Raw genomic sequence first — 25670 nt, 5'->3', positions numbered from 1 at the left:
TAGTAATAAGTAAACAAAAATGAATAGGCTATTTGTACTTATGAAATATTTATTAGTTGAGGAATTCCAAGGGAAACTATCTTGACAAAGTCACTAATTAATCTTCGATCCAATATTCAGACTGGATGTTTGCATTGTATACTGTTTATTTTCCAGCCCCGCACTGTGCAGTCTCTTCAGCCCTACAGCATCTATTTCTGCAATATATTCATCTCAGTTTTGTAAATGTGTGGCCTCTGAGATTTCTTTCGTAGTAATGACTTCCTTTCAAAGATTACTTTTCGTATGCTGCCTGTCGACCTTTCCATCAAAGGTCCAATTTGATTCAATCATTTTTACCACCTTCAATGTCCAACGTATTCTCACCAGGTTGAGATAGGAACTGGTCAGATCCTCTACCAAATCTCGTCAGGATCTCCCGTTTGCGCTGTTCTCACACGAACAATCTTCGATCTCGTCTTATACGACTGGAACCGAATGATTCGACTGTCCTTCCATTTCTTATTCACTTTTCCAGCAATATGAGCACGGTCAACTTACCCTGAAACACACACAGAACGATATTGTCAGCGCTGTCCTTCTTGGGGTCAACGTGTACATTTTGTTTTGCATTTTGGGTCTGTATCCAGTCAATCGGTGCTTTGTCTGACAGCCATATTACAGGAATATGTATAACCCGATGGCTATCAAACTTTCCATATCGAAATTACACTTGTGCTCGGTACTGATAATAGCAATTAAAATTCTGAAACATTCCGGAAATACATAATATAACCAGATTTGTTTACTTTTTACATTTTAGCTTTTTTCCTCACTTCTTTCATGCAAGAAGTTCTCTGAAAATGAATCCGCCAACGTTTATATCTTCGAGTATAATCAGTCCTGCGTTCTTAATACTCGTCTAATGCTAATAAAAATTACTTGCCATTAGCTACGTTATCCTAAAGAAAACCTTATGTGTATGCATACATGGGATAAATATTGATTTGCGGGTAAGTATGAGAACTTCTTTGTTGTGGTATGCGTTTCCGCTAGTATGTGAAAATGCACTTTCCGCACAGCAAGAGCTTGATTTAAATTGAAAAGATAGATTTTCACGAATTTAAAACTGTCAGAAAAAATATAGGAACGGTTGCATAGTTTAGAAGAAGGTACTTCGTTCAGTTCTGTTAGATGTTACGATTGTTACTAATCGTGAATGTTAAACCAAGAATAGCGAAACAGGTTTAAAGAAAGAGAATATGACATGTATATATCCATATGCTTTTCCACTCTGCGTCACAGTCGCCAAATAAGCGACTCTGCTATCTGGCGATTTACTGATTTACTATTCAGTTTTTGGATAGTATCCCTAAGCCAACCAATTTTGAGATCACGTCAGTATGTTAAGAGCAACAAATTAGTTCCAAAGACATTGCCCCATTACTTTGTTAAATTTCAAGACTTACTGAAGTCAGTCTAATAATCTCTTGTTAGCAATCTTAAGCTAAGCAAAATTCTTTCAAAAAAATGTGTTTTTGCAAAGCCGATGCTTATAGGAGCACTTCCATTGTCACATCTTCATCGTCGTAGGCGTGTAGTTTTGGACGTTGTAAAGCTCTTCAATTTCGTAGGTAAGTAAATCTTGATTATAGTTCGCAATCCCATTATGTCTAAATAGAAGAGATTGATTTTAATAGACCAAACATCGGAACGTGTGTTGTTTGTGTGCTTTTCACAGCCGCACTCATTTGTCATAGATCGACATCTGGTGTCTCACAAATTGTACGCTGGTGACACTCAAATATATGAAATCTAGCTACCCAGCTGAAGTACGTCACGTATGGGGAAAGAGTTGACATTTGATTGTACAATTAGTTACATACAATTTAGTGGCGATTTAGAGACCTTTTTCTGCTATTTGTGACAAATATTTATTTATGTTGTTTTATGTTTGTTTTACAGTACTAAGATCACTGAAAGTTCCATCTATAGAGAGCTCTTCGAGATTATGAATAAAATAGTGTCAAGGAATATATAAATTTACACCACTTCCAACGACGTTCTCTCTGGTCGACCTTCCGGAGATGTTTGCAGATTTCTTCCCTTACAAAGTTGGATGTATTAGAGACAAGTTTGACAACACAATTTAAATTGCTTTATCGTCACCATACAGTTGTGATTCAGAATACACACGGCAACCTTTAACTGCATTTTAACCTATTTCTATGGATTTGGTACATACAATTGTGATGAAGAGCGCCCCAAAGTCGTGTGAACTCAATCCGATTCCGATATCATTGCTACACGAGTGCTTTGTTTCAATATTGCCTTCACTAACCCATATTATCAATACATCTCTATCATCAGGGGAATTCCCGTCATTTCTCCAAACCTATATTATTGAGCTTTTATTGAAGAAACCGACAATTGACCCAACGAGTTAAGGAACTACCGACATGTTTCTAACTTTTCATTCATTTAAAAAGTCTTAGGAAAAGTTGTTCTATCCCAACTTGTATCTCATCTGAATTCAAATAGTCTTTTTAGTAATGTACAGTCTGCATATCGCCATCGCCACAGTACTGAAACTGACCTTCTGAAAATAGTTAATGCCCTTCTCTCTGCTTTGGATAGCACAAAGATTACAGTCCTCACCCACCTTGACTTATCTGCCGCATTTGACACAATAGACTATGATATATAACTTCACCGTCTCCAGCATGTATTTGGTATTCACGATACAGCCTTACTGTGGTTCAGGTCCTACTTAAATCAGCAGGACACAAGTTGTGTATGTAAATGGAAACAATCCAGCCAAGTTGGTCTTCTTTTTGGTGTTCCACAAGGGTCTGTTCCCGACTCAGTTCTCTTAATTTTTGACACTCAGCCGCACTCATTTGTCATAGATCGACATCAAGTGTCTCACCAATTGTACGCTGGTGACACTCAAATATACAAAATCTAGCTACCCAGCTGAAGTTGATGCTACCATCCAAGCGTAGAAAGGTGTATTTCCGATGTGAAGTCATTGATGACATGTAACAAGCTGTAGATGAATGATGATAAAACTGGAGGTATACCGATTACCACGCCGAGAATTTCTCATTCACATCATTTACCTCAAACAATAAGTATCAGCAATGCCAGCATTAAATTTACAGTCAGTACGAAACCTAAGTGTCACTCTAGACAGTACGCTGTCATTACACCAACATGCGTATATGGAGCTTAGACGCATTATCTCCATTCGCAATTTTCGTTCGGTTAATGCCACAAAAACACTTGTGTGCTCCTTATGATTTTCGAAACTAGGATACTGTAATTCACTTCTATATGGTTCGTTTCAGTAAAGTTCAAAACACGGCTGCTCGGATCATCCCTTAGAGTACACAGAACTGAGAAACCTCACACCATGCTCTTTAACCTTCGCTATCTACCCATTCCATCCAGAATCAAACACAAAATCTGTCCAATATGTTACATTTCGTTGACTGACTCCATTTCAGTACGTCAATATGATCTTACCCGTGAATGTTACTCCATCTAGAAACCTACGCCCCTCTTCCGACACTCGCATTCTCATTGCTCCCCTGTTAAAATCACATACAACGTTCTTTTGCTTACCAATGTCCAGCTACGTGGAACGAATTGCCCATCTAGTTTAGACACAAGGACACAAAAGTGCCCTTAAAAACTCACCTACAAGAATAGACTTTAAGACTTAATAATGTTTACTTCCTTAACAATTGTCAGCATGTTTTGTTTTGTAATTTCATGGTGTTTGTTTTCATAATCTTGTCGTTGCATATGCTTTATTGTGTTATCTAATATTGTAAAGAGTTCAGTTTCTAAAGATAGCCACTCTGTACTAAATCCCCATTATTATTATTATTATTACATTTGAACACTAGGTAAATTAGTTTTTATCGTTCTACAAGGTAGTCATTGGCAAAGACGTGGAGTGCTACCGTGCTTTAGAGAGCAGGATACAAGAAGGCAACCGATTGTCACTCTAAAGGCGAAACTTATATCAAAGTCTTACATATTGTACATTTTGCGTTGAACCCATTTCAAGGATACCTAGAAAGTGGTTTAGGATTAAACGCGAGATTGATTAATTAATAATATAGAAAACTGAATTATCAGTTGTAATAAAAAGAACAGACAGATACACGCGGATTTAAGGGGCGCAAAATTAGATGCAAGTGAATTTTTTCGGGGGGGGGGGGGGCAAAGTCATAGTACGCCCAAGGCGCCAAATAATCCTTTGGCCTGGCCTGCATGTACAGCATGTACAAAAAGACACATGGGAAGAGAATATGAACATATTCTAAAATGTTCATTTGGGGATCATCGTAATGCTGAGACTAAACATTGAATAATTAATATTATTACCAAAATACATGGAAAAATGTTTCTTTGTATTCAAAAAATGCTGCTTATGGCCAATACAGGCCTCTTCACCTTTTTAAGAACTACTACAGGTCTGCCAAAACGTTCTGGTCAGAAATCCTGAGTTTTATTTTTATCGTCCGGCTTTTATACGGATATCTGGGAGGCCTGTTAAAATTCTTTCGTAGAAATAAGTGTCGATAAATCAGTCATAAACAATTGTTGTTTTGTTTGTTAGAAATAAAATAAAAATTACTGATTGTATGTACAAGAAATCAAAAATCGCTTCCGAATTCAATCTTATGTGTTGATTGGTTAATGAAACTACGTTAAACCAATCAAATTTATAATCGTAATCCCACTCTGTGATTTGGTTTCCTGCTTTTGGCTAAGCGTTCACAAATTCGAAAATTCGAATACCAATCTAATGTGTAATCAAATGTGTAATCGACGCCAACATGAGTATTCCCAATTTGAGAACCTGAAATCCGGAGATTGTTTAAATAAAAATCGAAGATCCTGCGATGGAGCTAAAAAGCAGGAGAATCCGGCTTTTATTTGGAGATTTGTAAGGCCTGCTACTGTTAATGTTGTTCAGGAACGACTAGCTTCGATTTACAAACATTATAAGCAGAACATCACCTCATGTTCTATTTCTCTAAGTTTTATACAGAATCCAAACGTCATTCATTGATACTACATACAGGCTCCATATTGCTGTACACTGTATCAAATCTGTGGACAAAAAAAATATAGAATTTTCTTTTATTATAAGTTACCGTTTCACACACTCATTGCTAAATTCCACAGGATACGTGATTGAAGGAAATGGGACATCACTCTTACCATAATTTTTAGCCATTTCTATTTATGCGTTACCATTACCCTTTAACCTACTGTGAAATTAAATATTGACTGCTGAGACAACTGTGGATAATATTTCTAACATTAACTAAAACATTCTGAGATACATATTGGTGTTCTGATGTTGACATGGATGATCCCTCGTAGACTGTTTAATCAACTTCAGGATCGACTTCCATATCCGCATTGAATTTCGAATAAAGAGACGGTCGTTTACTTTGTTGTGACTTAGGCGTGTGCTCGGCACTTCGCTCACAGTAATTTTCATACCAAGGTCACTGTTTGTTCATGTACCACATGTATTTTACAAAGTTTAAGCAAAGCTGGCCTTTATATGGAAAAAACCCAGATAATTTTCAAAATGATAAGTATATTAGACTGTATAAATAACGTTTGAGATACTTTTTATATATACCAGTAATAGATATTTGAAAACTCCCTTAAACCTCAGTCTTACGCCCCGCTAACACGCTGCCGTTTTACATTCTCGCAATCGTTAAAAGTATGTGTCATTTGCACTATAATCTACGTAGACTTTAATCTGCCGGTACATAATACTATTGCACATCAAAGCTAATTGATTTGTCGTTGGGATTTTATTGTAAGGATATTTTTGCCTTATCTTGTCATCACAATATACTTTCAAAGACGGATGCTGTTTCCAATCTTAAAAGAGTCGTTTTTTGTTGTGCGTCTTTGACAGGAAGATTTCAGCCTGTACTCGTAATTAATTCATAATTGATGTACATTTAGGATAGATAAATGGACTGTTGCATTAAAATCCGGCCGTAATTTGCTTCCAACTTTAAATGCATGGGCGGATGAGCGGATACTTAAATAACTGAGGTTCACTGAGGGAAAAGCAAGTTTCTCAATACAGTGAATTAAAAACAATAATTCCTGATCAAGCATGAACTCTACTGAAATATCCTTTTTAGATATTTTTCGAGCGCGGACAAATGATTCAACATGCAACCATGCATCATTCATTTATCCGTCCATCTGTTCATGCTTTCATATATATATATATATATATATATATATATATATATATATATATATATATATATATATATATATAGATGTACCAAATAGGTTAGAGTTATAATATATATATATATATATATATATATATATATATATATATATATATATATATATATATATATATATATATATATATATATAGAGAGAGAGAGAGAGAGAGAGAGAGAGAGAGCTATATATATATATATATATATATATACCAAATAGGTTAGAGTTATAATTTGTTCTAAAGAAGAATCGGGCCCGTGACGCTAGTAATGGCGCCTATCTCCCAGCTCTCCAACATCAGTCGTCTAACCCTAAGTGTCCATGCGCTCTTCCCGCAAAACCGATGAAACAAGTTCAAAGGAAAGACTCGAGGTGCAAGGCCAAAGGAATTTACTACAGCTATATACACAACCTTACTGTATGTCTATTAAAAATACAAGATAGGTATACAGATAGGTCATACAAACTCTGAACAGATACAAGAATACAGACTACATTATTTAAAGTTTATTTTTTCGGCACGTTGTTATTCATTACAAATCACATATCTCTCTAGTCGTTATTTGCTGCATTTATATATTGTACAATGGCATTGTACAATACAATTTCGTACACGTGTGCATCCACGTACAAGTATCACTCTTAAAGTTTGGGATTTTGATCTGTGATTCTTATTTCACACTTTCCTCCCTTTCTTTTCTTTCTATTTTTCTCACTGCACTTCTTATAGCAGCTTCTCGTGTTCCCTCAAGATCTTTTTAACAATGTTTATTTTTGTTACTAATTAAGATAATGCAACGCAGTGCGTAATCACCTCATGTATAAAAAGAGATTATGTCCCATGAGCATAATTATCACAGAACCTGACAGAAAGTCGGCTTTTTGTACAACTGAAATGGTGGTTACAACGTCTTGGTCTCTCGTCAAAGGGAAATTAAAGAAAATTGACACAAAGTTAGTTATTTTCAAGCTGCCCAATGATTCATTGTGCATATGAACATGGTACCAACTCATAGGCTTGGAACGTTTTACACGCAGGAGGAAGCTTTCGCGATTTGTAGTTAATGTTGACATTATTGTGATATCAGTGTTGCTACTATCATACTTTTGTTGTTAATGTTGCTGTGTCAAAACTGACAATCCTTAAAATGTTTCCTCGTCTATATATGATCGTTCATGTCATTAACAACTATTCCTGGTCGCCCAAGTCATTAATAAACGATACATGGCCGTTCATGTCATAAACAAACTATACACTATCGTTCAAGTTGACGCTCTACAGTGTCATAGGCTAGAGTTTTAAATAATAAAAAATATTTTCACGGTTTTCATCACTGGTTATACTGGCAATTTTTGTTACATATCTTAAGTATTCTTAAAAGAGCTTTTAATTCTTTTTATTTTAATGTATGATTGATGGGTGTAATGTGGGTTATGGAGTATACAGCTAGGCCTTATTCCAGATATGCATGTAAAAAAAATGGAGCTTGGTCATTTTTACTTCATGAACTTCAGAGCTAAATTGCAAAACAAGAGCCGGTAACTATTTGCTTTACAAATTAGGTATTTGGTAATTCACTCATTGTACTTTCAGAAGCTGGTATTATGTAGTCTGGCAAAATTCGTTTTCCCTGTTTTAATAACTGCTGAAGATAGAGCATTTCCAACTAATTCAGGCTGATTTTTCGAGCAAATTGGAACAGTCATTTTGGTCAGCGGTGTGCTTAGATCATTTACTGTTTCCACTAGTACAATATCCTCAGTAATTTCAGCTACAGTACATGAAAGTAATATAGATGTATGTCAAAATTATCTCCATTACAAATGCAAACAAATTCACCTTACTCCTGACACTCTTTTAGAAGTTAGTTGTATGGCTGAGCGCCTCCAACCACAAGTCATTACCGAACTATACATGGACGTTCGTATCATTAACAAACTATACATAGACATTTATGTCATTAACGAACTATACATGGACGTTCATATCATTAACAAACTATACATAGACATTTATGTCATTAACGAACTATACATGGACGTTCATATCATTAACAAACTATACATAGACGTTTATGTCATTGGTGGCGCTCACCAGATAATATGTACTTTTGAGAGAGTGACGTATGTAAGGTGAAGTAGTTCGCATTTAAAACATGCACAATGGAGAGAATGTTGGCATACCTCTATGCTACATTAATGTAATGTGGATGATATTTCTTTTGGATATTGTACTTTTGGAAATTTTACATGATTTAAGCACACTGCTAACTAAAATGACTGCTCCCTTGTGTTAAAAAATCAGTCTGAATTAGTCTAAAGTACACTATACATAGCAGCTATTAAAATAGGGAAAATGAATTTTGCCAGACTAGACAATACCAGCTTCTGAAAGTGCAATGAATGAATTACCAAATGTATAAAATGTAAAAAAATGTTATCGGCTCTTTTTTATACAATTTACTTCTGAAGTTCAGGAAGTGAAAATGACCAAGTAGAGCTAGCACTTTTTTGAAAGGTGCACATTTGAAGTAAGGCCAAGCTGTATACTCTATAACCCATAGTACACCCATCAATCATACACCAAAATAAAGGGAATTAAAGGTTCTTTGCATTATACCTAAGATATACAAGATCTTTTTTAAATAGCCAGTATAACCAGTGAGGAAAGCCGGGGAAATTCTTTTTCTTTAAAATCCTAACCCTATGCAAAATATGAAACTGTAGAGCGCCACCATTAACGAACTATACATGGACGTTCATATCATTAACAAACTATACATAGACGTTCATGTCATTAACAAACTATACATGGACGTTCATGCAATTAACAAACTATACATGGACGTTTATGGTGGCGCTCTACAGTTTCGTATTTTGCATAGCGTTAGAATTTTAAGAAAAACAATTTCCCGGGTTTCCTCACTGGTTATACTGGCTATTTAAAAAATAACCTTGTATATCTTAGGTATAATTTAAAGAACCTTTAATTCCCTTTATTTTGGTGTATGATTGATGGGTGTAATATGGGTTATAGAGTAAACAACCTGGCCTTACTCCAGATGTGCACCTTTCTAAACGTTCTAGCTCCACTTGGTCATTTTCACTTCCTGAACTTCAGAGGTAAATTGTGTAAAAAAAGAGCTGATAACTTTTTTTTACATTTTATGTATTTGGTAATTCATTCATTGCACTTTCAGAAGCTGGTATTGTCTAGTCTGGCAAAATTTATTTTCCCTATTTCAATAGCTGCTACGGATATTGTACTTTAGACTAATTCAGGCTGATTTTTTACCACAAGGGAGCAGTCATTTTAGTTAGCAGTGTGCTTAAATCATGTACAATTTCCAAAAGTACAATATCCAAAGAAATATCATCCACATTACATTAATGTAGCATAGAGGTATGCCAACATTCTCTCCATTGTGCATGTTTTAAATGCAAACAACTTCACCTTACATACGTCACTCTCTCAAAAGTACATAATAACTGGTGAGCGCCCCTCTTATGTTATTAACAAACTATACATGGACTTTATGTCATTAACAAATTATACCTGATCTTTCATGCCTGAACACAATATACAACGTCGTTCGAGTCATTAAAGAAGTATGCATGGCCGTTCATGTCATTAAGGTGGTGTTTTTTCGCCAAAACAGTCTTTCGTTAAAAAAGTTACTTTGTTTTGAGATAAAGACTTTTTTTGCGAAACAATATACTTTCTTTGTCAAGAACTGTTTTGTTTATTTTTCCTTTTTCACAATGGTATGTTAGCTAATACGGTCAAAGTCTTCACGTAAAACTAATACGTTTACGTTAATGAGCCCCTTTACGCACCACGTAACATGTTTACGTCAGTCGTCATTCAGATCCTATCCTCGGTGGCAGAATTTCAAAGACTCAACGTGGACAAGAGTATTTACTTAAATTATCAAACAAATTAAATTTGCCGATTTTCCAATGTATCAAGATAATGGTAAAACATTTTTATCCAACAAAATTGCAAAAGATATGTGAAAATTGAGATTAATTCATTATTACCATTCAGATTTCTCATCTTCTGCCGTCCACTGTTGTAATGCTCTGACGTTAGCTTGGTCCATCATGAAACCATGCACTCTGTCTTAGCATGTTGGACTGGCGACCAGGTCAAGAATTTTAACATTACCATTGCATCTGTCTGTGTCCTTGGACAAGACACTGACCCAAATGATTCGGCACAAAATAATATACTCGTGTTGCTTTGCCGTAAAACAATAAACCAAATCTTTAAAGAAAACGTGAATCCTGCAACGGAATAATTGGGGTTTGGGGTTGTTTTTTTTCTTGAAAGGTTTGCATTGAAATTTAGGCTATTATTTTTTCGTGAAGAAGGTGATATTCGTTATGCTCATTATTAATTTTAAACAGGGAAAAAAAACTTTTTTCGATGCAAATGATGCCATATATATTTTTATATATTATGTTGTACTTGTCAGATGATAGATTTGTACGATGTGTATACATTAAGACTTTCAGCACATGAAAATCACTAAATGTACGTTAGTTATTTATCATGTGGACATGGTATGGGGGATATCATATGTGCTACAGGTTCTCAGATACAGGCAACACTGTTTTAGTTTTTGTTTTGTTATTTAATTTCTTTTCTTTTGTACCTAATTAATGGTTAGGTATATAAAAAAAAGCTGCTGTCTCCTCGTCTTATCAACCAGTGGGATTTCCGTAAAATGTCTGGCGCATTTAAGAACATGAACTCTGATTTCCCTCCCTCCCCAACATATTTAGTGCTTTCTTTACGTAGATTATAAAACGCATTTTTTTTTTGGTTATAGATTATGACAGCAGTGCTTTCTGTACGTATATTATAAAAATGCAGCGCTTTCTTTACGTAGATCATAAAAATCAGCGCTTTCTGTACGTATTTTATAAAGCAGTGCTTTCTTTATGCAGATTACAAAAGCAGTGCTTTCTTTACGTAGATTATAAAATTCAGTGTTTTCTTTACGTATATTATAAAAATCAGCGCTTTCTGTACGTAGATTATAAAAAGCAGTGTTTTCTTTACGTAGATTATAAAACTCGGTGCTTTCTTTACGTAGCTTATAAAAACAATGCTTTCTTTAATAGATTATAAAAATCAGCACTTTTAGTAAGTATTTTATAAAGCGATGAGTTCTTTACATAGATTATAAAAATCAGCACTTTCTGTACGTAGATTATAAAAAGCAGTGCTTTTTTAAGTAGATTATTAAAAAAATCAGTGCTTTCTTTACGTAGATTATAAAAATCAGCCCTTTCAGTACGTAGATTATAAAAAGCAATGCTCTCTTTACGTAGATTATAAAAATCAGCCCTTTTAGTACCTAGATTATAAAAAGCAATGCTTCCTTTGCGTAGATCTATAAAAATCAGCGCTTTCTTTACGTAGATTATAAAATTTGGTGCCTTCTTTACGTAGATTATAAAAAGCAATGTTTACTTTACGTTGATTATAAAATCAGCACTTTCTTTACGTAGGTTATAAAACAGTAGTTCCTTTACATAGTTTATAAAAATCGGCGCTTTCTGTACGTAGATTAAAAAAATCAGTGCTTTCTTTACGCAGATTATAAAAAGCAGTGCTTTCTTTACGAAGAATATAAAAAGCAGTGCTTTCTGTACGTAGATTATAAAAATCAACCCTTTTAGTACGTAGATTATAAAAAAAGCAATGCTTTCTTTACGTAAATTAAAAAAATCAGCGCTTTCTATGTGTAGAATATAAAAAGCAGTGCTCTATTTATGTGTATTATAAAAATCAGCGCTTTCTGTATGTATTTCATAAATCAGTGCTTTTGTTACGTAGATTATTAAAATTAGCGCTTTCTGTACGTATATTATAAAAAAGCAGCGCTTTCTTTACGAAGGTTATAAATATCAGCGCTTTCTGTACGTATTTTATAAAGCAGTCCTTTCTTTGCCTAAGCTATAAAAAAACAGTGCATTCTTTACGTAGGTTATAAAAATCAGCGCTCTCTGTACGAATTTTATAAAGCAGTGCTTTCTTTACTTAGATTATAAAAATCAATGCTTTCTGTGCATATTTTATAAAGTAGTGTTTTCTTTACGTGGATTATAAAAGCAGGGCTTTCTTTGCGTAGAATATAAAAACATAGCTTTCTGTACGTAGATTATAAAAGCCGAGCTTTATTTACGTACACTATAAAAGCAGTGCTTTCTTTATGTAAATTATACAAATCAGCGCTTTCTGAACATAGATTATAAAAGCCGAGCTTTATTTACGTACACTATAAAAGCAGTACTTTCCTTACGTAAATTATACAAATCAGTGCTTTCTTTTCGTAGATTATGTGAATAGTGATTCTTTGCTAAACTTATAAAGTCAGTACATTGTTTGCGTAAATTATTAAATGAGCGCGGGATTTTTTACATAAATTATAAAATCAGTGTCTTCTTTACGTAATGTATTAAGCAATTGGCGTAAATTAAAATAGCATTAGGAAAAACTACGTTTTGCTAAAGATGAAGTAAAATCTTCATGAAAAATTGGTATTTGTTGCCAGGGTCAGTATATAACGTGGTACGTTATTCACGTTTTGTTAAATAGAAGGTACATTGAAAAAGTCTTCATGAAAAGGTATCCTTCTCGTGAAACTCGTGCAGTCTTTAGGAAGAATTTTCTTTCTTCATGAAAACGTGCTTGTAAACGTCATACCTTTTTTACAAAAAAGTTACTCCTTTCGTGAAAAAGTTTAATATTTTTCGATTCGAAAAGAGTCAACACCACGTAATGCAATTATGTAGCTTTTTTCAGGTGTCAAATGTGCATTTTTCAATAAGTAGGTCACTTCTTCACGAAAAATCGATGCAAATTACGTTCAAAGGAGTAACTTTTTAGGTTAAAAAAAAATTTCAGTTCTTCATTAGAAATGATTTTTCATGGAAAAAAATTAAAACTTTTTCACGAAGATTGGTGACTTTTCTTGAAAAAGAGTTATCAGAACAGGTTTCTTAACGTAAAAGCACTGACATTATTATATCTTCGGACAGGGTACACACACCCTACATGATTTTTCATGAAGATATTTACATTTTTGGCTAGAAAAATATAGTTTTAAAAAAGACAGTTTCTTCACGCAAAAAGTTAACACTTTCGTGTAAAAGACACTTTTTCGGGAGAAATGAAATTGCTTTTATCGTCAAAGATCTTAGTGAAAAATTACCGTATCAATGACATAAAATACCAGTGAAAATTAATAGAATATTGATAAAAATAACGAAGTAGCGAGGTAAGCGCCTAACGTTACAATTTTTGTCCTCGTTTCCGATTTCATCTTTCTCTAACCAACACCCCAAGTAAACAACCTCTTCTCCAGTTCAATTTAAGCACATCCTCGTGCTTAGAGAAGGTGGGGGTGTTGTAGTTGATAAAAGGTCGTGAAACCTCCCACTTGAGCCTCTGAGGTGAACTGTTAGTTTAATGGTTATGGAAGAGTGGTGCAAATCTTGTGGATGCGACAGGTGAAATGGAGAGCACTTTCTTTGATCTCCGAACCATTCGGAAGCAAACGGAATACAGTCCTTAGTTAAATGTACAGAAACTGTCGATGCGATCGATGAACAGAAATAACGGAAACTGATTGTAAGAGTAAACACAGGTCGGCCATATGGTGACATAGATCTACCTGTCACAAAAAGCACCGTTGACAGGTAACAAGGTTCAGTTCACCTTTGATTTCAGTGGTCTTAAAAGGGTACTTAGCTTGCCAGATTTTATCGTTGCTCACAAAGAAGTATGCCTAAATTTACTGGATGATATAAAAGCCATTTCATCCTTTGTGAAATAAATCTAAACATACTTTGTAATTTTTTGTGTCTAAAAGAAGATAAAATTGGTCCCTAATCAAGATATAAAAGAGGAAATTGCATTTACTGTGATATCCTGTAACTTGTTGCAGATTATATCGATGGCCAATCAATGAAATTATGTCTCATCAGAGACATGATACAGTATCTCTTTAGCATCGCCGGCTTAAATTTTGTTTATTTTAATCAAATTACTTACAGAATTGACTTTGTAAAGATCACCTTTACCTATGAACGGTTGGTATGCATACCTAGGTAAATATTTGCTAATTCGTATATTGAAATGTAATGTACTGTAAGTGATCTTGATAAAGCTGTACATGTTTGTATAAGTAGCGACTATATGAAGTTTGACTTATTCGGCTACTGTTGCATAAACATGTCATTCACAAATTTGGCCCTGAAAGACTGTCTTTCAGAGAATTTGTCTTTATATCAAGACAGGTACGGATTGTACCCTTTATCTTTATTTGATAAAAAAAAAAATATAATGAAAAAAATAATTTTGCACCATGTTGCCTTTTATATTTTGACACATAGTACATATTAGTATCATTTTTGATTAGGAAAGGTTGAACTTAATAGATATTTTAGCCAAGTTTTCACGTTTACCAATTTTTTTAACATTTACTCAGTACGATGTAGTCATGGTTGTGTTGTTAAACCCTTATATACATACATACATACATACATACATACATACATACATACATACATACATACATGCACGCATACATACATACATCCATCCATCCATCCATCCATCCATCCATACATACATACATACATTATCCAAACAGTGTTTTGTATTAATGCACAAATCCTTAAACTCATAAAGTGTGCTTGCATAGATTTAAAGTCGGAAATATACGGTTACAGGTAGGTAGCTAGCTAGTATGTATGTAGGTGGGTTGGTAGGCAGGTAGGAGGGTAGGTATATAAGCAAATAGTTAGGTAAGTAAATAGGTCAGTATGGATGTACTTTTAACGACCAGAACTAATTGTTTCTTCTAATAATCATTGATATTATGAATTGTACCTGTTTTTAAGATGGCTAGAATTGAACAAAATCTTAAAAGCTTTCTCTTTGGAAAGGATCAGGAGTTTATAACAGTGAATTCTGAGAGAGAGAGAGAGAGAGAGAGAGAGAGAGAGAGAGAGAGAGAGCAGAAGAGAGAAGAGAGAGAGAGTATAACGAAAACATGACAATTATTATAAAAAATTTGCTCCGACATGTAGATTTTATCGTGGAAAGTATCAAAAACATATTTCTGGCGCATATTTATCAGAGGAAAAAAAAACTGAATATTGTGTAATGTATCACAAAAAAAAAACGTTTGGTCTTGTTTCAGAAACCATTACTTTGAATTATTTCTGATTGTTCATCGAGAAATTTTGACAGATGTCTCCATTTCTTAGACAGGCATCACAATGCAGATGCTAAAGACTAAATGTAAAATTTATTTCACATCCAATTGGAATGATTTAGGTTCGACCCGAGTTCGAAAGGCCTTTATTCGCTTTCCGCGACAACATTTTGCTTTGCACGCAATCTCGTCTCACACCGGTCCGCGGATAGCTCGGTTGGCACGCGATGCCTAATATACTTATAATAATTTGTAATAAAGTATCATGGCTTCGTGTGTCTTGAGATTTGGTGGGAAATAAAGTTGAAAATCGCCGTAAATGAGATTTGAATGAACTCATTAGTTCGTCGTATTACTGCAGCCCTGGCATGAAGCAGCGAAATTGCATGGTTGTGGCCAAATTAGGTTACCGCGATTTCTGATCACAGCGGTAGGGCTTTCAAGTTTGAGTGCCAGTTCAAGAAAGGACCAATTATTCCAATGTTCTCCCGTGAAGAGAAGAGAGGAAAAATATGAAAATTAATTGGTGTAGAGATTAGATTAAACAGTCATCAAAATTGTTTGAGTGGTTATTTTGACCAATGCTGTAATATTTGAAGAGTTTGAAGTAGGAGCACAGGGGGGTTATTTCGGCACGCGAGTTAAGAAAGTAAGAGACACATGGACTTTGTGGTCAAAACAATTTCTGAGCTTTATTGCTCTACACGGTTAATAGAAAATTTATTTTAAATGTGCTGTTTTATCTTATGGTAAAATTGATTAACATTTATAAACCTACGAACGATTCCTGAAAGAAGACACAAAGATTAAAATGGAAAAATAAAGTCATAGTAGGACAAGAACAATTTTATGGCTAAATTTGTTATAATAATACACCGTATTATATAAAATGAACAAAATTATATAATACACATTAGCGTCATTGTATGTGTTACTGATAACAGAAATTAAGGAAAACACATTTGAAGAGTTTAATGCAATTTCACTCATTGAATCAATGTTCTTTCCAATATTTTACTTACCACTTTGCAATTTGATTGAACTCGTCGAGTTAGTTAAAAAAAAATTTATCTCAATCATAATGTTTGAAGATAATTGTTTATACTTCTATGTGAGTGTGTGAATATATATATATATATATATATATATATATATATATATATATATATATATATATATATATATATATATATATATATATTACCTTTTCTTCTTTTTATACAAGCCTGAAAGTATAGTTAGAGTCTTATCATGTCAAGACAGTACTGTAATTCTCCAACAATTCAGGGTTCCAACAAACAGTAAGGAGAAGTCTATACAATTTAATCTTGATTTTTCTATGGATTCCAAACAAGTGGAAGAGATTGCGCCCAGAATCTGATTTGAAAGCAAGAACAATGAAACTAATTACAGCTTTCTTAGCAAGATCAGTTTGTAATTGATAGAATATATTGTAATATCTATAAGTGACAAAACTTGAGACAGTCTTTGTGTTTTCTAGATATTAGCAAAAATCAATTTAAATTCGGTCTGGAAACAAAGAAATGTTCCACTTTGCTCATTTGGTGTAATTTGAAACCCTTTTCGATTTCAGACGAAATGGAAAAGTGTCGGTAGTTAGTGATGATCCAGCCATCGGCTTCCACTAAAACACTTACACAAGGGATTATTGCTGCCCGATTCCGGCGCCTGACGTCTCCTGAAATAAACCGGGAATTTATCACCCATTCCTACTCGTCTTGCGTTGTAACTCCATCCTTGGAAATGAAAAGCTTTGTCAGTTACAGGAAATGGACTTGAAATGGATTTCTAGGGAGTAAAAGAACAGTGTAACGATCAACGGTTCATTGTATTTTATTAGGGACAAAGTTAAAACTGCCGTAAAATAGAAATATGCGTGTTTAAAACTGATTAATGTTAAAGATCTATTTAGACCTTGGGTTATCCTACATTTTTGTAATAAATGTGCACAAATGATGATAATGTGAGTTTCCTTTGAGAACCGATTGTACGCACGCACGGTCGCATGACGTTGGGCGCGAGAGTGGCGCGATTTCTTGTCACGCGGACCGAAGGACATGAAAATGTGTCCGCTTTTCAGCTCTTATATCAATAATAGCGTAACAATAAAGTTATCAGCACGCAATCATTGAAACGTTTATATTTCATACTTTCAGATATGCTTAATTAAATCTATATATCATCAGTCGTAGAAATAAACAGGAGCAGTCAAATTGCATGCAACATGCAAGAAGGAGGGATAAATTGCGGGCGTCAGGGACCTTTTGGTAGTTCGTTAGCAGATTGTTGGTACGAAAGCTTCGTGAGTTGCTGACTGATAGCAGCTTTAAAAGATAATTTTAATACAAGGAACAAGCAGATTGAAACGAACAGTTTCGATTTAAGCACCAAATTTCAGTTCTTCTTGAAGCATTTGCATAGCCAGGGGTAAACATCAGCCTGGATTACACAACCTTTAGTTTTGACGATGTCTTCTATTTTCTAAATTTGCATCATCATCTGAGTTTTTGTTGACACTAAAATAGAAGGAGGATGTAAGTTTCAGAGCTGGCCAGGTTGCTTTGTGCAAGACATATCCCCGTGTCGTAAACAGGGAGGCAGCGTGTATTACATATATGTTTGGAAATGCATCACATTGGATTTTCACAGCAGTAGATGAAACATATTGTAGTGCTTGAAAGGGCCTTAGCAACCGAAGGATTTCGCAGAGGATTATCGGCTTCATCCTCTTTGATATAGCTTGTGCGATTTCCTTACAAAACGTTAAGCAACTGTTTATCCGCAACATTACCCAAATAAATCACAGCTGCCTGAAGGCCAACCTAAATTTGCATTTTGGGAAATTTTCAGAGCAAGTTTCAAATTTGGAATGTGAAACTTTTAAAGATAGCAATATAAAAACTGTATTCATACCAATTTGCTTGAATGTGAATCTTGCAACGTTCTCAATATGATTTGTGATGAGGATATTCGTTAATTCGGGATTCGGCAATATTTACATGAAAAATGTTTCTTCTCCATGTCCATCGTGCTAATCGATTGAAGATTCAATCAGTATAAAAGTATCTGCTTAAAATTTATTTAAAACTTTTGCACTATGTAATAAATCGTACCAAAAAAGCAAGAATGAACCATAAAAGAGATAAATGCAACGCCGAGCTGCTATTGTTGCCATATACATTTGGATTCGTCTCCCGACATTCCAGAATAAATCTGACAAAATTCGCTTAAATTTGTACCCGGATAATAAAGTACTAACCGTGCAGCTTTTATATTATATTTCATTTTAACCACCTACACCGGTGACAAGTTACTGGTGCAAATTTACATGGGGGCAACGTGCCCTTCGAAAATGAAATTTGATTCTCTCCGTAATTTAAAAGCGAACCGTTGAGCCAAACATTGCTGAAATGAGTGTGTGTTTAATTACACTTCTGCTAACAAATGATTTGTTTATCCTAATTTGGAAATATTTCACTATCAATCTTGTGAACGGTACCATATTTAGCTGAAAGATGTGAACAGTACTCAGATATAAATTTGAAGTTTAATTTGGAGTGCATTTCGTCGTTCGGACCCACCCACCATTGCCCATTGATGAGGATTCCCTTTTAAGTAAACGATCTCTCTCTCTCTCTCTCTCTCTCTCTCTCTCTCTCTCTCTCCACTCTTAAGTTAAATCGAATACCAACCTCGTATTGCTCTTGCAAAATAAATGACAAATAATGTATGTCAGTTGTGCTCACTTGGGGGCATTTCATTCATTATTTTATGGTTTATATAACAAAAATCATTGCTCTGTTTGTTGTATTGCTTTTGCTGTTTCTTTTTTTAGGACATAATACTCCTCAGACAGATCTAACAAAGATTTTAAAATTCTGTGCCATTCATGAGCATACGCGATTTTTTGCCCAAGAATCTAAATCTGGCCACCATTCGAGGATATTCGAATTTTAGGATTTCATATCGTACGCGATTTTTTGCATAAACACCTAAATCTGGCCGCCATTCGAGGATATTCGAATTTTAGGATTTCATATCATACGCGATTTGTAGCATAAAAAGTTAAATCTGGCCGCCATTCGACGATATTCGAATTTTAGGATTTTAGTTTTTTTTTTAGGGGGATATGGATTTCGAAGGGTGGAGTTGGGTTTCGAATGTCGAAGGATCTTTAAATTCGTCAATAGTTTAGCATAAATATTGTAGCATCAATACTGTTTCTTTATTAGTATAGATATAAAATATTGTTTTACAAATCCAAATATATTTCAGTGCCTGAATTTATGTCTTTATCAATTTAGAACAATGGAACGAGGCGTCATTTGAAGAAATACATTATAAATTTAATGACTTTCTTGATTGGGAAAAGTGGGATTATTGTGAACAAATTTTGTCTTAATTATTTAAACACGTCGTAAAAAATTTTTAGTTTAATTATTGAAACACATCGTAAATAAATTTTGATTTAATTACTGAAACACGTTGTAAACATTTTTTTTTTAAATTTTCTGAAACAAGGAGCCATATTGGTATTACATCAGAGGACGTAAATTGTCAAAAGAAAGGTTAGAAAGAGCAGAAAACAAAGGTTTTAATGAATGAATAGCATTTTTCAATGAATTTTATAAAAACATGTTCGAAAATCATACTTAAATATTAATATAACAGAAACTTTTCTTGGATTGTTTTAATTGACTAGTTCTTGAAATAATGTATGATTTTAATGGACAAAATAATTTTTCCTACATGCAATGACTTTTACAGTGATATATAATATAATATAATATAATATAATATAACATAATATAACATAATATAATATAATATAATATAATATAATTTAATTTAATATTTCATTGATTGATTGGTTGATTTATTTCTGTTATTTATATATTTTATTTGTTGTACAATGTACTTTTTCACATTGAAATTATTCATCTTATGACTGAATGTCCGTATAGTCTCATCATAACTGTATATAACATGTATTTACCTATCAAAACTATATAACATGTATTTACCTATCAAAACTATGTAATATGTATTTACCTATCAAAACTGTTTTTGACGTGTATTTACCTTGATGAAGAAATGTAACGTTTTATTTCTTTCCGTGTAATCATGCTAACGTAAACAAAGAATTTACATCATACTTCTGTGATAAAATTATATGTCAAACTGAAAGAAAACAAAACACACAAAACAAAACAACTCTAAGTGAAAATGATAGTGTCCCTGAACAAAAGTAAAAGGCAAGAATGTTTTGTTTATAATAAATAGGACGACTAAAGATATATAAGTTTTAAATTGCATCAGAAAATTTACGGATAGAACATTTCTCGCGTTGGGTACTTCTTACTTTTTTATACTGTTTGAAGAGAAGTAGTATGCTACGTTTTAGGCACATTAATATTATTGCATCAATTCATTGTAACTATTTTCGTAACGGCCCATTGTGTGCATAAGTACTAGGAAACTATTACATCGAAGAATGAAAGTAATTCCATCCATTTTTTAACGGGAGCTAAGCTTGGTCAGAAATACAACCATCAGAAGGCGGATACGTTTTAAAAAGAGAGTCGAGTCTTTGATTATACAGTTATGCAAAATTCTTTTTCGACTGAGAAACGTTAGCAGTAAAGAAGACTGAGTGAGGTCATGATTCCATCAGACCTGTATCATCCCCTATATTATAACTTCATTAGATCCCCAGTCGGTAAAATATAGGTAGCCAGATGTATATACCGCATGTTTGAAAACAAAAATCGCTAAATTTTCCATCCGCCAAAAACACGTGACTGTATTTGGAGCGTACATGATTGAAGAAAAACAGAGTCTGTTTGCTGGTTGTCATGCTTCATACACTCTGTTCAAACAGGCGTTTACACGAGTTTGCTTGTTTTTGTTTTATGTGCTTATGTGTTTGATTTGGGTTTTCAAATTCTCTTTTTAAATATTGTTGGCATTACATTAAAAAATATTCATTAACTTATGGACTCCACGTTCTTGAAATTACGATAAATAATTGTGATAAATGAGACTATCTCGGATACCTCACTGTAAACCAATAGGACTAGTGACACCTGTTTATAATTTTTTACAGCTTGTTCTTAATCTGTGATTGAATTATTCATTAAAAATACATTGGAGTTGTATATCTCTCAGTCATTAAAATAATCTTGGAAATATCGTAAGTCTTTAATGCCAACTCAATTAAATTATTCTTTTTTTCATACAGAAACACACCACCATTTCTGAATTACCTATACATTATATTATTCCGCCAGACTTAAGATTTCCGTATTACCCATACATGATATTCTTCCGCCAAACTTAAGGCCAAATAGTGTATTAACATAGCAATATAATTTCCAGCTTTATGGTCGATAATTTGTTTGTTTCATCTTTGATTTACTTAAATTAAATTCTGTTTCTATATGGTCGATTTTATTAATGTTGTCGTCTCTAAAATTGTCAGTTTATAACATCGTATTTGCAGTGATAAAATGTACATTACTATATCACGATGTTGATGCTTTGTTCTATATTTAAAACTGCGTCTCCTAAAAATTCAAAATTGTCAATAGTAACAAATATTTGGAATCCAATATCAAATAGCAACATTATCAGGCTGTGGTAATTGGCTATCACATAAGATAACTTTGCTCATTTATTTTTTTTAATTTCTACATGATATAATGGAAACAAACTAGAAAGAATACATTTTAAATGACATGCATAATCTGCGTATAGTGAATATAATTTATATGATATATAAAAATGCTACATTAAATATATTGCCATTTGAGGTACTCAAACATGTTGTATTTAAACAATTAAACAATAGCATTATACATTTCTTCCAATAATCTAAATTCTCTTCGTTCACGCACACACACACACACACACACACACACACACACACACACATACAAATCTACATACATATATGTGTGGGGTGGGTGTGAGTGTGTGATTTAGATTTTATATATATATATATATATATATATATATATATATATATATATATATATATATATATATATATATATATATATATATATATATATATATATATATATATATATATATATATATATGCCCACATCTGTGTGCTCTTCGGCGCGCATGTGTGCTGATCTTGTGCATGCAAGAAACAACCATTGCAACCCTTAAAAATGTATCGGTGTTTGTCGCTGACTTCGTGTCTCTAGTTTTAATCTGCCTTTTGCGATCTTTAAGTTTCTAACTAGTTATGCTTGTGTCTCAAGAACACCCGCCTAAGATGTAACACACGTACTTCGGTAAAGTAATATGTAACACCGGTACTTCAATAAAGTAAGATGTAACACCGGTACTTCAATAAAGTATTGATACAGACTTATTAAAATCGAGGTCTTTCAAGAAGTAGATCTAATAAAGACGCATGTTCTGGTGACCATTGTAATTCCAGGCACACGTGTGTTTAGTAACTTATCAAATAAATATTGTATTTTGTGATGGAAGTTGTGTGTGTATGTGTGTGGGGTGGGTGGGTGGGTGTGGGGGCGTGTGTGTGGTGGGTTGGGTGGGGTGGGGTGTGAGTGTGTGATTTAGATTTTTAACGTATCTTTAACAATTTTCCAGTCACATCGCTACGATGATTGCAGTTTGGCAGTTTTAAGTGATGTCTAGCACTGGGGCATCATGCCGCAGACATGTAGCATGATGTCCCACCCAGTCACATTATCCTGACACCAGGCCAACCAGTCCTAGCACTATCCTCATAATGTTGGGCGCCTAGCGAGGCAGCTGTTAGTACCACTTTTAGAAGTCTTTGGTATGACTCGTCTGGGGCTCGAACCAACGACCTCCCGCATCTGGGGCGGACGCTCTAACCACTAGGCCACCGGAGCGGTCTGAAGGGGGGAGAGAGTTATAATTAGAAAGGACATGTTCCTAATGACATGTCTCACTTTCGTAAAATGTGAACGCTGTAATCTGATTGGTGAATCGAAAGACGAACAGAACATGGCCTCGTATTGGCGCCCTGACAATTTCCGTTCGTTGGACGTCTTAATTTCAATCAAACTGGCTTTGACATGTTATCGTTACAAAGCATTAGAAATGATGACAGTCACTCTTGTAGGCCATGTGTATTACTTACATACGCGAGGAATAATTACTACTATGCTTTAGTGTATTACTTACCTACGCGAAGAATAAATTACTACTGTGCTTTTTGTATTAAATAATTGAGTATTAAAATACTACTATGCGTTAGTGTATTACTTTTGCGAGGAATACATTGCTATTGTGCGTTAGTGTATTACTTTTGCGAGGAATACATTGCTATTGTGCTTTAGTGTATTACTTTTGCGAGGAATACATTGCTATTGTGCTTTAGTGTATTACTTTTGCGAGGAATACATTGCTATTGTGCGTTATTGTGTTACTTTTGCTAGGAATACATTGCTATTGTGCTTTAGTGTATTACTTTGCCAAAGAATAAATTACTAATATGCTTTACTGTATTACATGGCCAAAGAATACATTATACTATGCTTTAGTGTATTACTTGGCCAAGGGACAAATTACTACTATGCTTTAGTGTATTATTTGGACAAGGAATAAATTACTAATATGCTTTACTGTATTACATGGCCAAGGAATACATTATACTATGCTTTAGTGTATTACTTGGCCAAGGGATAAATTACTACTATGCTTTAGTGTATTATTTGGACAAAGAATAAATTACTAATATGCTTTACTGTATTACATGGCCAAGGAATACATTATACTATGCTTTAGTGTATTATTTGGACAAGGAATAAATTACTATATGTTGTTGTGTATTACTTGGCCAAGAAATAACTTACTACTATGTTTTACTGTATTACATGGCCGGAGAATAAATTACTACTATGCTTTACTGTATTACTTTGCCAAGCAATCAATTAATACTGTGCTTTACTATATTACTTGGCCAAGGAATACCGATAAAATACTACTATGCTGAAGACAAAATAATTGTTTTTTTTTGGGGGGGGGGCGGGGTAAAGTCATTACGTGAATAATTAATTTTCTACCTTCTGAACTATTAAGGCTGTTTTTAAGTTTAGTTTGTTAAGCTTATAATTGCATTAAAAAAATATTGTACACAGCAGGTCTAAGGCTCATTCAAGGCCTTCGTAATCTCTTCGAAAGGGGCAATGGTAGTACAACGATCATTACGTACAAGCATGGTCAAATAATCCCTTTACACGTCTATTTGATCTAAACAGTGTTTCAGTGTTCTTGATTGGATTCTTGCAACCAATATAAAGTAACCACCTAACTGTATGTGTGATCTTACTTCATCCAGGACGGTGATCATTGTATTATATCGTCGTCATTGTATTCTAGGGTGCAAATATCACATATAGGTCATAATTGAGTGCAAAATAACCGACTTTATTCAATTTCTTAGTTCATTTATGTTTCTTTATGTTTTGGTTCTTTCAAACTTAGAATTTCAATGTTGAGCTTGAAATTTCCGTTATAGTTACCATGGTGCAAATGTGTTTTTAGATGACTGAAAGTTATTTTACTAGTCGATTATTTGCGACTTTGGGTCAGCTATCGATTTTTTTTATCTGTGTTATTAGTTCTGTGTATCTATATTAGTTTTGTATAATTATTTTTACCTGTACAAAATACCTTAACAAGATCGCAGTGACTATCATGATTGGACTGTTGTCTCGTATGTTTTTACTTTTACCAGTAAGGTGGTCACTTTCTACTAAGATTACTAAGGTACACGGGTTTATAAAGTGGTCATTAAATTGCAAATTGGCTCAAATATTTTTACAAAATTTCATCCGTGCTTTCATGGGCAGAGGGAGAGGCTAGCAACAAATGCGATAGATTCTCTGAATTAGTCGTGAAGGCCTTTGAAAGAAAGACAAATAGGTTGTTATGTCTGTATTATTTGATTTTGCCAATAATGTTGAATATGTAAGGTTATTCAGGTTTGACAGTGAGTGTAAAGGGAGATCAAACTTTGAATTTTGGTGTCGAATGGCCCTGGAACCTCATCAGAACAGATGGGGAGTGGGGACAATTATGTGAATCGTGATTTTTTCAAATATATTTCATTGTGTTCCTTATGACAAT

The sequence above is a fragment of the Sinohyriopsis cumingii genome, chromosome 12 (assembly GCF_028554795.1).
Source record: "Sinohyriopsis cumingii isolate HCF-2022 chromosome 12, ASM2855479v2, whole genome shotgun sequence".
Lineage (NCBI taxonomy): Eukaryota > Metazoa > Mollusca > Bivalvia > Unionida > Unionidae > Sinohyriopsis > Sinohyriopsis cumingii.
This window is presented reverse-complemented; position numbering follows the sequence as displayed.